Below are 15,206 nucleotides of genomic sequence, written 5' to 3' on the forward strand. Positions count from 1 at the left end.
GCTCACAAAGGACTGCTGATGCTGTTGGAATCTGACCTCCCTGCACTCGAAATTGATTTTCTGGAGCTACAGAACTTCAAATGGCGCGTTCTCAATGGCGTTGGAAAGTAGACATCCAGAGCTTTTCAGCAATATATAATAGTCCATACTTTATTCGTGATTAGATGACGTAAACTGGCGCTCAACGCCAGTTTCATGTTGCTGTCTGGAGTCTAACGCCAGAAACACGTCACGAACCGGAGTTGAACGCCCAAAACACGTTACAACTTGGCGTTCAACTCCAAAAGAAGCCTCAGCTCGTGGATAGATCAAGCTCAGCCCAAACATACACCAAGTGGGCCTTGGAAGTGGATTTATGCATCAATTACTTACTCCTGTAAACCCTAGTAGCTAGTCTAGTATAAATAGGATAGTTTATTATTGTATTAGACATCTTGGGACGTTTAGTTCTCATATCATGGGGGCTGGCCATTCGGCCATGCCTGGACCTTTCACTTATGTATTTTCAACGGTGGAGTTTCTACACACCATAGATTAAGGGTGTGGAGCTCTGCTGTACCTCAAGTTTCAATGCAATTACTATTATTTTCTATCCAATTCGATTTATTCCTATTCTAAGATATTCGTTGCACTTCAACTTGATGAATGTGATGATCCGTGACACTCATCATCATTCTCACCTATGAACGCGCGTGACTGACAACCACTTCCGTTCTACCCTAGGCCGGGCGCATATCTCTTAGATTCCTTAATCAGAATCTTCGTGGTATAAGCTAGAATTGATGACGGCATTCATGGGAATCTGGAAAGTCTAACCTTGTCTGTGGTATTCTGAGTAGGATTCCGGAATTGAATGACTGTGACGAGCTTCAAACTCCTGAAGGCTGGGCGTTAGTGACAGACGCAAAAGAATCAAGGGATTCTACTCCAACCTGATTGAGAACCGACAGATGATTAGCCATGCTGTGACAGAGTATTTGGACCATTTTCACTGAGAGGATGGGATGTAGCCATTGACAACGGTGATGCCCTACATACAGCTTGCCATGGAAAGGAGTAAGAAGGCTTGAATGAATGTAATAAGAAAGTAGAGATTCGGAAGGAACACAGCACCTCCATGCACCTATCTGAAATTCCCACCATTGAATTACATGAGTAACTTATCTTTATTTCCTGTTTATTTTATTTATCTTTTGAATATCTAATCTAATCATATTTGAATCCGCCTGACTGGGATTTACAAGATGACCATAGCTTGCTTCATACCAACAATCTCTGTGGGATCGACCCTTACTCATGTAAGGTTTATTACTTGGACGACCCAGTACACTTGCTGGTTAGTTGTGCGAAGTTGTGAAGTTATGTTTGGACCATGGTATTGCGCACCAGGTTTTGGCGCCATCACCAGGGACAATCAATTTCGAACAACAATTTAAGCATGAGTAACAATTTCGCACACCATATACCTTCAATGGTGCACCAGGTAGAGGGGAAGTCATGGTGTGAGTGGACGTGAGAACGTTCTTGATCTTGTCCATCACAGCTTGGTGGTGTCGTCCCCACCTAAAGGTGTTCTTCTCTTTCAACAAAGGTCTTAGGGGTCCTAAGAGCTCCCCTAATGCTGGTATGAACCTTCGAATGTACCCCAGCTTGCCTATGAACTTCTGAAGTCCCTTGATGTCTTTCGGAGGTTCCATGTCTTGGACAGCTTTAATCTTATCCTCGTCAGCTGAAATGCCTCCTTTGTGGACTCTGAATCCCAAGAACTTTCTAGATGACACCCCGAAGGCACATTTTATTTGGTTCATCTTGAGTCTATACTTTCTGCATCTAGTGAACACAGCTCTGAGGTGTTCTGTGTGTTGCTTCCCGGATGTTGACTTGACAACCAAATCGTCTACATAGTCTTCTACAAAGTCATGCATTATGTCATGGAATATAGCAGTCATGGCTCTTTGGTAGGTTGCTCCAGCATTCTTTGGGCCAAAAGGCATGACAGTATAGTAAAAATTACCTACGGGTGTTTGAAATGCTGTCTTTTCTTCATCTCCCAGAGCCATTCTAATTTGGTTGTACCCACTAAATCCATCCATGAAGGAGAACCTCTCAAATCCGGCTGTAGCATCTACCATTCTATCGACATCTGGCAGAGGAAAATCATCCTTAGGGCAAGCTTTGTTTAGATCTCTAAAATCCACGCAATGCCGGATCTGCCCATTCTTCTTTTTCACTGGCACTATGTTGGCTAACCAAGAGGGGTGTTGTATTGGTTTGACAAACTTGGCTGCGAGTAACTTTTCGATTTCTTTCTTTACTTGAGCTTCTATTTCATTGGAGAATTTTCTAGGAGCTTGCTTGACAGGAGTTGCTCCTTTCCTCACGGCTAAATTGTGGGTCACCAGGTTTGGATCTAACCCTGACATTTCATCATAGTTCCAAGCGAACACATCTTTGAACTCTGTTAATAATGCTATCAAATCCATTTTCTCCTTCTCCCCTAGAGTTTTGCACACGAACAAAGGCCTCGGGTGTTCTTCAGTCCCTAAATTATTCTTTTCCAACTCTTCCTCCTTCTGCTTTGCTTCATCTTGGAGTTGGAAAGGGGCATTTTCTATGCTGCTTTGCAGATGTTCTTTTTCTTGTATACTTAGGATGTCGGGGCCAGGGGAGTTCTGGTAATTTTCCTCCGCTGGACCCCCGAGTTCCTATAGGATACACCACTGATATCCTCCACCTGGGAGAATTTCCTTACGAAGCCCTAGGTCTTCGATTGCTGTTGCTCATTTTTTGATGTTTTCTTTTGGTGCTTCCTCCATCAGGGTGTTCTTCCGTACTGCTTTTTGTCTGGGTGTTCCGATGGTGCATTCCTGCACAGGCCTTATTTTGTTGACCCCTGGTAACGCAAGTTGTTCATAGAAACTCGCATCCACTAAATGTGCTTCTCCCGCATCAAAGGGTGTTACAGTGGCTGAGATGCTAATATCCTTCCCTCTCCAGCTAGACTTTATGCATTGATGCCAACTTGAAAGAACGCACCGATGTTAATGAATCCATGGACGTCCCAGTAGGATGTGGTAGCTAGAGCTTCCATCCACCACATGAAACTTATTATTGGTCTTTATGGGGCCAACCTCCAAGACAGCATTAACACACCCTCTAGATTTCACACCCACTCCATTAAAAGCATTGAGCCCGACTTGAGTAGGCCTTATCTGATCAGCAGAACCTCCCATTTCTAGAAATATATGGGTGGGTATGATGTTTACCCCTGATCCAGCATCCACCAAGGCCCTTCTGACCTTCATGCCTTCTACCACTGCTTCCACGTACAATGGTTTATTATGGTAGAACTCCCCATTAAATGAGTCAGGGTCCCGAAACACCAAGGCGTTTGCATGGGCCTTTGCTAATCTTGTGAGCTGAGCGTTGATGCCTGATGAGCGGATAATTTATACGCTTTTTGGCATTGTTTTTAGGTAGTTTTTAATAAGTTTAAGCTACTTTTAGGGATGTTTTCATTAGTTTTTATGTTAAATTCACATTTCTGGACTTTACTATGAGTTTGTGTGTTTTTCTATGATTTCAGGTAAATTCTGGCTGAAATTGAGGGACCTGAGCAAAACTCTGAAAAAGGCTAACAAAAGGACTGCTGATGCTGTTGGAATCTGACCTCCCTGCACTCAAAATAGATTTTCTGGAGCTACAGAACTCCAATTGGCGCGCTCTTAACGGCGTTGGAAAGTAGACATCCAGAGATTTCCAGCAATATATAATAGTCTATACTTTATTCGGAAATTGACGACGTAACTTGGCGTTGAACGCCAAGTACATGCTGTTGTCTGGAGTTAAACGCCCAAAACACGTCATAACTCGGAGTTCAACTCCAAGAGAAGCCTCAGCTCGTGGATTGATCAAGCTCAGCCCAAACATACACCAAGTGGGCCCCGGAAGTGAATTTATGCATCAATTACTTACTCATGTAAACCCTAGGAGCTAGTTTATTATAAATAGAACATTTAACTAATGTATTTGACATCTTTTTGATCACTTTAGATCTAAAGAGCATCTCTGGACGCCTAGTCCTTAGACCTTGGGGGCTGGCCTCTCGGCCATGCCTGAACCTTTCACTTATGTATTTTCAACGGTGGAGTTTCTACACACCATAGATTAAGGGTGTGGAGCTCTGCTGTACCTCAAGTATTAATGCAGTTCTATTTTCTTTTATTCAATTCTCTCTTATTCTTATTCCAAGATATACGTTGCACTTCAACATGATGAATGTGATGATTAGATAACCCTCATTATCATTCTCACTTATGAACGCACGTGATTGACAACCACTTCCGTTCTACATGCAACAGAGCTTGAATGTGTATCTCTTAGATTCCCCAACAGAATCTTCGTGGTATAAGTTAGATAGATGGCGGCATTCATGAGAATCCGGAAAGTATAAACCTTGTCTATGGTATTCCGAGTAGGATTCTAGGATTGAATGACTGTGACGAGCTTCAAACTCCTGAAGGCTGGGCGTGATGACAAGCGCAAAAGAATCAATGGATTCTATTCCAACCTGATTGAGAACCGACAGATGATTAGCCATGCGAGTGACAGCCGCAGAGGACCATTTTCACTGAGAGGATGGGATGTAGCCATTGACAACGGTGATGCCCTACATACAGCTTGCCATGGAAAGGAGTAAGAAGGATCGGATGAAAGCAATGAGGAAAGTAGAGATTCAAGAGGAGCACAGCATCTCCATACACCTATCTGAAATTCCTACCATTGAATTACATAAGTACTTCTATCCGTTTTATTTATTTTATTTATCCAATTTAATTCCATTTGACCCTATGATTCCACTCACTAACTGAGATCTACAAGATGACCATAGCTTGCTTCATACCAACAATCTCCGTGGGATTGACCCTTACTCACGTAAGGTATTACTTGGACGACCCAGTGCACTTGCTGGTTAGTTGAGCGAGACTGTGAAGTTAATTTTAGACCATGGTATTGTGCACCAAGTTTTTGGAGCCATTACCGAGGAATATTATTCGAGTTGTGTGAAAGTATAAATCACAATTTCGCCCACCAAGTTTTTGGCGCCGTTGCCGGGGATTGTTCGAGTATGGACAACTGACGGTTCATCTTGTTGCTCAGATTAGGTAATTTTTATTTTATTAAAAAAAATTTCGAAAATCTTTTCAAAATCTTCTCCCTATTTTCAAAAATTATTTAAAAAATTTTTTAATATGCATTCTAGAGTTTCATGAAGCATGTTGAAGCCTGGCTGGCTGTAAAACCATGTCTAAATTCTTTTGGACTGAGGCTTCAAAACCATCTTCATAGAGGCAAGTTAATTTGATTATTAGCTGTATGCTAAAGCTTGGCTGGCCATTGGCCATGTCTAGTATTTTGGACCGGGGCTTTCACAAAAGCTTGGCTGGCTATTAAGCCATGTCTAATTCCTGGACTGGAGCTTTAAACTAACATTGCGAAGATTCCTGGAATTCATATTAAAAATTTTGAATTTCTTATTTTCTTTTTCTTATATGTTTTTCGAAAAATCAAATAAAATACAAAAAAATTAGAAAATCATAAAAATAAAAAATATTTTGTGTTTCTTGTTTGAGTCTTGTGTCAAGTCATAAGTTTGGTGTCAATTGCATGTTCATCTTTTTCTTGCATAAAATTTTCGAAAAATTCATGCATTCATAGTGTTCTTCATGATCTTCAAGTTGTTCTTGATGAATCCTCTTGTTTGATCTTCATATTTTCTTGTTTTGTGTTGTATGGTGTTTTTCATATGCATTATTGCATTCATAGAGTCTAAACATGAAAAATTTCTAAGTTTGGTGTCTTGCATGTTTTCTTTTCTTGAAAATTTTTCAAAAATATGTTCTTGATGTTCATCATGATCTTCAAAGTGTTCTTGGTGTTCATCTTGACATTCATAGTGTTCTTGCATGCATCATGTGTTTTGATCCAAAATTTTCATGCATTGAGTATTTTTAGTGTTTTTCTCTCTCATAAAAAAAATTCAAAAATCAAAAAAATATCTTATCTTTTTAAATCTTATCTTTTTAAAATTTTTTTCAAAAATCATATCTTTTCCATTTTTTCATCATTTTTGAAAATTTCAAAAATCTTTTTCAAAATATTTTCAAAATCTTTTTCTTATCTTTACATCATATTTTCGAAAATTACATCAAAAATTAATGTTTTGATTCAAAAATTTCAAGTTTGTTACTTTCTTGTTAAGAAAGATTCAAATTTTAAGTTCTAGAATCATATCTTGTGATTTCTTGTGAGTCAAGTCATTAATTGTGATTTTAAAATTCAAATCTTTTTCAAAACTAATTTCAATCTTATCTTTTCAAAACCATATCTTTTTAAATCATATCTTTTATATCATATTTTTTTCAAAATTTTATCTTTTTCAAAAATTTGATTTTAAAATATCTTTTCAAATTTGATTTTAATATCTTTTTCAACTAACTAATTAATTTTTTGTTTGTTTCTTATCTTTTTCAAAACCACCTAACTACTTTTCCCTCTCTAATTTTCGAAAATACCTCCCTTTTTTTTCAAAAATTCTTTTTAATTAATTAATTGTTTTAAATTTTAATTTTAATTATATCTTATCTTTAATTTTTGAAAATCACTAACCCTTTTTTTAAAATTATTTTCGAATTTCTCTCCCCCTCATCTCTTTCTATTTATTTTATTTATTTACTAACACTTCTCTTCACCTCTCTTCATCTCCAATCACTGCCTCTATCCTCAACATTGTGATTGGATTCTCCACTTTTATTCCTTTCTTCTTATACTAACAATAAAGAACCTCTTTACTGTGACATAGAGGATTCCTCTTTCTTTTCTTGTTCTCTTCTTCCCTATATGAGCAGGAACAAGGAAAAAGGCTTGCAAAAAAAAAAAAAAAAACTGGTGAGCAATATTTTAAGTTTGGTGTTGTGTGGTAAAAGCATAGCTTTTTGCTTTTCCATTACTATTAATGGCACCTAAAGCCAGAGAAACCTCAAAGGGAAGACAAAAAAAAAAAAAAGCTTCCACCTCTGAGTCATGGGAGATGGAAAGACTAATATAAGCCGTCATAGCTCAGTGGTAGAACATGTGGCTGCAAATCAAGAGATTCCTGAGATACCTCAGGGAATAAGTTGTCCTCCACACAAATATTGGAAACAACTAAGGGGAGGAACACCAAAATTACTAGGAATCATTCAAAAGAAGCAAGGAAGAGACATAGAGGAGCTCAAAGAGCACCATTGGTTCTTCAAGAAGGCGCCACCCTCACTCAGGTGGATTCATTCCTTGTTCTTATTTCTTTCTGCTTTTCGGTTTTTAATGCTGTGTTTATCTATGTTTTGTGTCTTTATTTCATGATCATTAGTATGTAACCATGCCTTAAAGCTATGAATAAATTCCATTAATCCTTCACTTCTCTTAAAATAAAAATGTTTTAATTCAAAAGAACAAGAAGTACATAAACTTCGAAAATAGCTCTTGAATTTAGTTTAATTATATTGATGTGGTGACAATACTTTTTGTTTTCTGAATGAATGCTTGAACAGTGCATATGTCTTTTGATCTTGTTGTTTATGAATGTTAAAATTGTTGGCTCTTGAAAGAATGATGAACAAAGAGAAATGTTATTGAGGATCTGAAAAATCATGAAATTGATTATTGAAGCAAGAAAAAGCAGTAGAAAAAAAATGGCGAAAAAAAAATAGAAAAGAAAAAAAAAAGAGAAGGAGCAGTAGAAAAAGCCAATAGCCCTTAAAACCAAAAGGCAAGGGTAAAAAGGATCCAAGGCTTTGAGCATCAATGGATAGAAGGGCCCAAGGAAATAAAATCCAGGCCTAAGCGGCTAAATCAAGCTGTCCCTAACCATGTGCTTGTGTCATGAAGGTCCAAGTGAAAAGCTTGAGACTGAGTGGTTAAAGTCGTGATCCAAAGCAAAAAGAGTGTGCTTAAGAGCTCTGGACACCACGAACTGGGGACTTTAGCAAAGCTAAGTCACAATCTGAAAAGGTTCACCCAGTTATGTGTCTGTGGCATTTGTGTATCCGGTGGTAATACTGGAAAACAAAATGCTTAGGGCCACGGCCAAGACTCATAAGTAGCTGTGTTCAAGAATCAACATGCTTAACTAGGAAAATCAATAACACTATCCAAAATTCTAAGTTCCTAGAGAAGCCAATCATTCTAAACTTCAAAGGAAAAAGTGAGATGCCAAAACTGTTCAGAAGCAAAAAGCTACAAGTCCCGCTCATCTAATTAGAATTAATATTTCATTGATATTTTGAAATTTATAGTATATTCTCTTCTTTTTATCCTATTTGATTTTCAGTTGCTTGGGGACAAGCAACAATTTAAGTTTGGTGTTGTGATGAGCGGATAATTTATACGCTTTTTGGCATTGTTTTTAGGTAGTTTTTAATAAGTTTAAGCTACTTTTAGGGATGTTTTCATTAGTTTTTATGTTAAATTCACATTTCTGGACTTTACTATGAGTTTGTGTGTTTTTCTATGATTTCAGGTAAATTCTGGCTGAAATTGAGGGACCTGAGCAAAACTCTGAAAAAGGCTAACAAAAGGACTGCTGATGCTGTTGGAATCTGACCTCCCTGCACTCAAAATGGATTTTCTGGAGCTACAGAACTCCAATTGGCGCGCTCTCAACGGCGTTGGAAATTAGACATCCAGAGCTTTCCAGCAATATATAATAGTCTATACTTTATTCGGAAATTGACGACGTAACTTGGCGTTGAACGCCAAGTACATGCTGTTGTCTGGAGTTAAACGCCCAAAACACGTCATAACTCGGAGTTCAACTCCAAGAGAAGCCTCAGCTCGTGGATTGATCAAGCTCAGCCCAAACATACACCAAGTGAGCCCCGGAAGTGAATTTATGCATCAATTACTTACTCATGTAAACCCTAGGAGCTAGTTTATTATAAATAGAACATTTAACTAATGTATTTGACATCTTTTTGATCACTTTAGATCTAAAGAGCATCTCTGGACGCCTAGTCCTTAGACCTTGGGGGCTGGCCTCTCGGCCATGCCTGAACCTTTCACTTATGTATTTTCAACGGTGGAGTTTCTACACACCATAGATTAAGGGTGTGGAGCTCTGCTGTACCTCAAGTATTAATGCAGTTCTATTTTCTTTTATTCAATTCTCTCTTATTCTTATTCCAAGATATACGTTGCACTTCAACATGATGAATGTGATGATTAGATAACCCTCATTATCATTCTCACTTATGAACGCACGTGATTGACAACCACTTCCGTTCTACATGCAACAGAGCTTGAATGTGTATCTCTTAGATTCCCCAACAGAATCTTCGTGGTATAAGTTAGATAGATGGCGGCATTCATGAGAATCCGGAAAGTATAAACCTTGTCTATGGTATTCCGAGTAGGATTCTAGGATTGAATGACTGTGACGAGCTTCAAACTCCTGAAGGCTGGGCGTGATGACAAGCGCAAAAGAATCAATGGATTCTATTCCAACCTGATTGAGAACCGACAGATGATTAGCCATGCGAGTGACAGCCGCAGAGGACCATTTTCACTGAGAGGATGGGATGTAGCCATTGACAACGGTGATGCCCTACATACAGCTTGCCATGGAAAGGAGTAAGAAGGATCGGATGAAAGCAATGAGGAAAGTAGAGATTCAAGAGGAGCACAGCATCTCCATACACCTATCTGAAATTCCCACCATTGAATTACATAAGTACTTCTATCCATTTTATTTATTTTATTTATCCAATTTAATTCCATTTGACCCTATGATTCCACTCACTAACTGAGATCTACAAGATGACCATAGCTTGCTTCATACCAACAATCTCCGTGGGATCGACCCTTACTCACGTAAGGTATTACTTGGACGACCCAGTGCACTTGCTGGTTAGTTGAGCGAGACTGTGAAGTTAATTTTAGACCATGGTATTGTGCACCAAGTTTTTAGAGCCATTACCGAGGAATATTATTCGAGTTGTGTGAAAGTGTAAATCACAATTTCGCCCACCAATGCCCCCAAAACCTTTTTCATGCTTCTGAATGACTCCTATTAGAGCTCTGGCCACCTCTTTCTGAATGTGGGGTTCCAAGCCAAGTTGGTTGAACATGATTCTACAACCTCGAGACTTCAAAAGACCTCTTGTCAAGGTGTCTTCATCCAAGGACTCCTCCATGGTAACCATCTCTTCTGCTTCATCTACGATCTCTGTCAGCATTACCTCTCCTTCAATGCCTATCATTCCAACATCATGTTGAGAAAAAGGAGTGTTTTTTACACCTTCTTGGTTTTGTTCCCCATTTAGGAGTATCTTCCCTTCCTTCACTTGCCTATGAAACATCGTCCTTACCACATAACAATCGGTTAACCCATGGCCCTTATTGCTGTGCACCATGCAATATCTTGGATCTCTCAAGTCTTCAGATGTTGGTGGCTCTCTATCTGTTCTGGGGTTTAATGTTCCATCCTCAAACCATCCATTTACGACAACCATGGCCTGAGGTCTGGAGAGAGGTAGTAGGGGTGGATGACTGTTTTTCTTAACACCCTTAGAATAGGAACTCCTTCTGTCCCTGCCATTAGCGGTACACACTTCCAGAGGAGAAACTTCTTTATATCTCCTTCCATTGCGCTTCATTGCCTCTATTATGTCAGATGCTCTCTTTAAGAGCTCAGAGAAAGTGTTCATGTTGCTCATAGAAAGATAAATTTGGGATCCATCTTCCACATTTCTAATACACCCGTACACCAATTGTGGCTCTGGGAGAGTGTCTATACAAAGTAAAGCTTGATCTCTGTACCTCTTGACGAACGCTACCAATCCTTCTCCTTGTCTCTGTTTCACTCTTCCCAGGTCCATGATGTGCATGGAGGGTTTCTCTTCCAGGAACTTGTTGCAGAACTCCGTTACTAATTGCTCCCATGTGTTAATGCTACTGGCTTTCAACTTGCAATACCACGTGAATGCCCTTCCTGTCAGTGATTTTGAGAACTCCTTGTCTTGAGCTCCTGGTGGTTCCTGAACACCCCGAGATCATCCAGGAATGACAGGATGTGTTCTTTGGCACTTTCAGTACCATCAAATTTACGAAAGGTAGGTGGTTGGTACCCCTTAGGGTATGGTTTTGCCAAAATATGATGTCCGAATGGTGGACTTATCTCCCAAGTGGGCTCACTTGCTTCTCCTTTGCCCTTTAGAATACGTGCTAACTCCCTACGAGTGATTGAGGTGTTCTCGTCTTCTTCCATATTCTCCTGGTTCGCGAATGGAGGTGGTGATGGGGTTCTATACCTCGTTTGATCTCTAGCCATCATTTATGTGATCAAAGCTTGCATCTTTGTTTGGTTGTCTATCATATAGTTGTACACATGAGCAGGAATGGTTACATGAGTGTGCATGCCAGTGGTACCTCCAGCATGGAGTGTGAAGAAATTTGCATGGGCATGAGCTCCTTCTCCTCCTGCACCCAGATTCTGCTGCTCCATGTGTTCCTCTTCTTGGTTGTGCCTGTCCTCATCTTGAGGTGATCCTAAGCTGAGGTTGAGATCCCGAGGAGTTATTGAGCGTCACTTAGGTGGTCGATTCTGCCCAGGATGAGTATTGCTAGATTCAGCCATCACGTCGAAGTGTTCCTCCTCAGTGGAGTCGCCAGATGATTCGGGTGGGTTTCGTGAAAAATAGATTAAGTGAAAAATAATAGTTAAGGTGAGAGATTAGGGGTAAGTAAACTTGTGAGGAAGACACTTCTGTTAATGGCAAATAAACAATACAAGAACTAATAGTGAAGAAGAGAGGTGGAGAACAAGTGTTGAGACCTCCATTAATGTCACAAGAGGATGAATGAGCTTTGTTTAAAGTGGACAGGAATGGTTTACAGAGAAGAGAAGCTCTCAGAAGAAGATGAACGTGAAGGTGAAAATAAAGGATGAAAAGGGTTTCAAGGTCTGTGAAGAAGAAGATGATCAAGGTGAAAGTGAAAAGTGAGAGTGAAGGATGAAGGATGCTTTACAGAGGTGGCTTGAGGTCCTTTTTATAGTGTAAAACCATGATGAAGAGGGCACCCCTTGGCCAATGGTTTTAGTCTGACATTTGGTTTACTGCTCTTTCCAAAATATCTTTAGGTATTTGGGATCATCTCAAGTCTTGTCAACTGAAAAGGGTAGGAAGTTGATTCTCACACGTTAAACTAAAGCTCCTGACATGTGACATTAGTAAAGGGACATCTAGTTTGGTTTTCTTTCAACTAGATGACACCTTTACACTCCAAATCTAACCAATCCACTTCCACCAATATAGTTCCCACTGAAGAGAAATTCAACTCCTCAAGGTGTTATTTTGGGTTCCATCCTTTTAGCCCAATACCTTTAGGAGGAACTTAACTCTTTTTTGACCATGTTTGTAGGTCATTATAAAAATAATTATATACAAAAAAGTTTATATATATATATATAAACATGACACATACCTCATTTTATTCATTAATCATCATAATTATCATCTTGCTTCATTTGGAATTTTTATCACCGAACCAATATGAAAAAAAGAGAAAAGAACATTTGGAATATTTTTCACCGAACCAATATAAAGAAAAGAGAAAAGAAAGTGACCGAGAGAGAAAGAGAGAACCCTGACTTTCGTTGATTATTCGGCCTCGGTTTCTTATTGTAATTTCAATAAAAAATTTAATTCGGTAAAAGTGTTTGTATCTTCTTTTTCTACATGTTGGTATTATTTTTGTCTAATAAAAATTGATAGTGACATAATTTCTCTTTCTCTTGAGTTCAGTTGATTAGAATTTTAGAAGATACAGATAATTTCTAACATATTTTTTTCAGCGACTTAGTCAAAAAAATTTTTTGGAGTTTCTGTTATTTTAATTTCGTACGGAAATAGAGTTTGATAAATTTATAATAATTAAATGAGAATTTGATAAGTGAATGAGTTTATGTTGAATTTCTGTGATATATTGATGTATTTGTGAAGTTCATGACTTGGCTGTGATGAAATCAGCAGGGATTGAATTGTTTTGGTGATTTTTGAGTTGAAATATCGTTGAGAATAAAGTAAAAATTGTTGAGGTGTGATGGCCGAGAGATTAAATTAAAAGTTACGAAGAATCGCTAATCAAAAAACTTGAAAACGGAATTATATATCAAGTGGAATTTTTATGAGAAGCAAAGGGAGGGTTTCGTTTTTTTAGAGTAAAGAGAACAGCCAAGATTTTTTATTTTTTTAGAGTGAAAAGTATAATTTTATAAAAAGATCAAGTTAAATTTATAATTATATAAGTTTTTAGATATTTTTGGTAATTATACTATATATAAGAGTATTTTAATAAATTATAAAATATGTTGGGGTAAAAATATAAATATTTTAAAAAGTTTAAAGATTCAGAATAATTTATAAAAGTTTAATAATAATGCTTAAGTTATAAGTTTTGAGTATAAAGAAAATCATTATTATTGATATTAATTTATTATTAAGATTATTATCAATGTAATTTTGAAATATATTATATATTAGTAATTTGTACTATAACAGAATAGAAGAGTTAAACAGTAACCTACTTAAAAGCTGTAGAAAGATAAATCTAAGTTGAGAACCTTATGATTCACTCTTCATAAAACATCTAGGGAGAGATGAGGAAGAATGTGAAGATGATTTATGGTATTAAAACAAGGAAAAGAAAAGAAGAAGAAAAGAAAATATTAAAAAAATCTAAAGATCCTCTGCCACAAAAGAGCAGAAAGTAGAAATAAAAGAACGTATTAACGAAAGAAATCCCTATCACACGAGGGCAGAGCATAGAAAAGAAAAGAAAAAAAAGAAAAGAAAGAAAGAACAAAAAGAAAAGGAGATAAGCAGAGATATTGTTTGGTACTGAGAACGAGTTGAGATGATTGCTTACCTGTTGAAAGTGAGCAGAAGTATGGTGGTGAGTCCATCAAAATTTGCTTCCAGAGATATATCGGTTAATCCAGGGGATGGTTGCACTTGTAAGATAGAGGTTACTTACAGAAGTTATCGATACAAACATTGGTTAGAGAGAGCCTCACCTATAAGACTGAGGTTGCTTACAAAGGTTATGTTTGCATACATCGGCTTAAGAGAGTTGCACCTGTAAGACATAGACTGCTTACAGAGGTTACGGCACTGAAAACCAAACTCAGACAAAAGTTGATGAGTTACGTCGGGAGCGAGTCGAAACCGACAGATGAGCTCATTACCTGCACTAGGGATAGACATGCATCATACTTGTTTGTACATATTTGTTTGTGAGTGTGTTTTCTGTGATTGTGGGTGTGGGTGTGTTAAATGGCTGTGTGAATTCTATGTTTTATAATTGTTGAATTGGGTTGTACTTTGTTGACTGTTATTACTGACCAAGTATATATAAAATAAACTTAACTTCTAACCTCGATCCTACTAAAAACTTCCCAGTTTTTACCCCCTTATTTTCACACATTTTAGCTACAGGTGCGAAAGTTTAGTGCAGAGCTACAGGAGTGTAGAAGATTATATTTACAAGTTGAGTTGTTAGAATTTATTTTCTTCTCGTTGTTTATTCTTTTGGTTTTTAGTAATTGAGGTTCTTTGAAATAAGTCTCTCTCTCTCTCTCTCTCTCTCTATATATATATATATATATATATATACTTTTGTGAATAAGTGATTTAAAATAAAGTCTCCTTTCGTTTTCTTAATAAGAGTTTAGGTTCGTATTCATGAAGGCTCAATAATAAATAAACATAGCATATAATTAAAGGAGGTAAGTAGCGCTCGGATTTATATATATATATATATATATACTTATACTTTTGTGAATAAGTGATTTAAAATAAAGTCTCCTTTCGTTTTCTTAATAAGAGTTTAGGTTCGTATTCATGAAGGCTCAATAATAAATAAACATAGCATATAATTAAAGGAGGTAAGTAGCGCTCGGATTTTTAGTACGATCATGAGATGCTAAAAGTTAGGGTGTTACAATGGTGCGACGGCTTCCCCTTCTTCGGCGCTCTCCCTCTCTCTTGGATCCCCCTCTTCTCTCTTCCCGCTTTCTTTCTTCTTTTCTTTCTTTCTTTCCTCTCAAAACCGTGTGTGTGTTTTTTAGTGAGGAAGAGGGTGAGTGAGGTGTGTGAGTGTGTGTGCGA

Source organism: Arachis stenosperma, chromosome 6 (genome assembly GCF_014773155.1).
Source record: "Arachis stenosperma cultivar V10309 chromosome 6, arast.V10309.gnm1.PFL2, whole genome shotgun sequence".
NCBI classification, from domain to species: domain Eukaryota; kingdom Viridiplantae; phylum Streptophyta; class Magnoliopsida; order Fabales; family Fabaceae; genus Arachis; species Arachis stenosperma.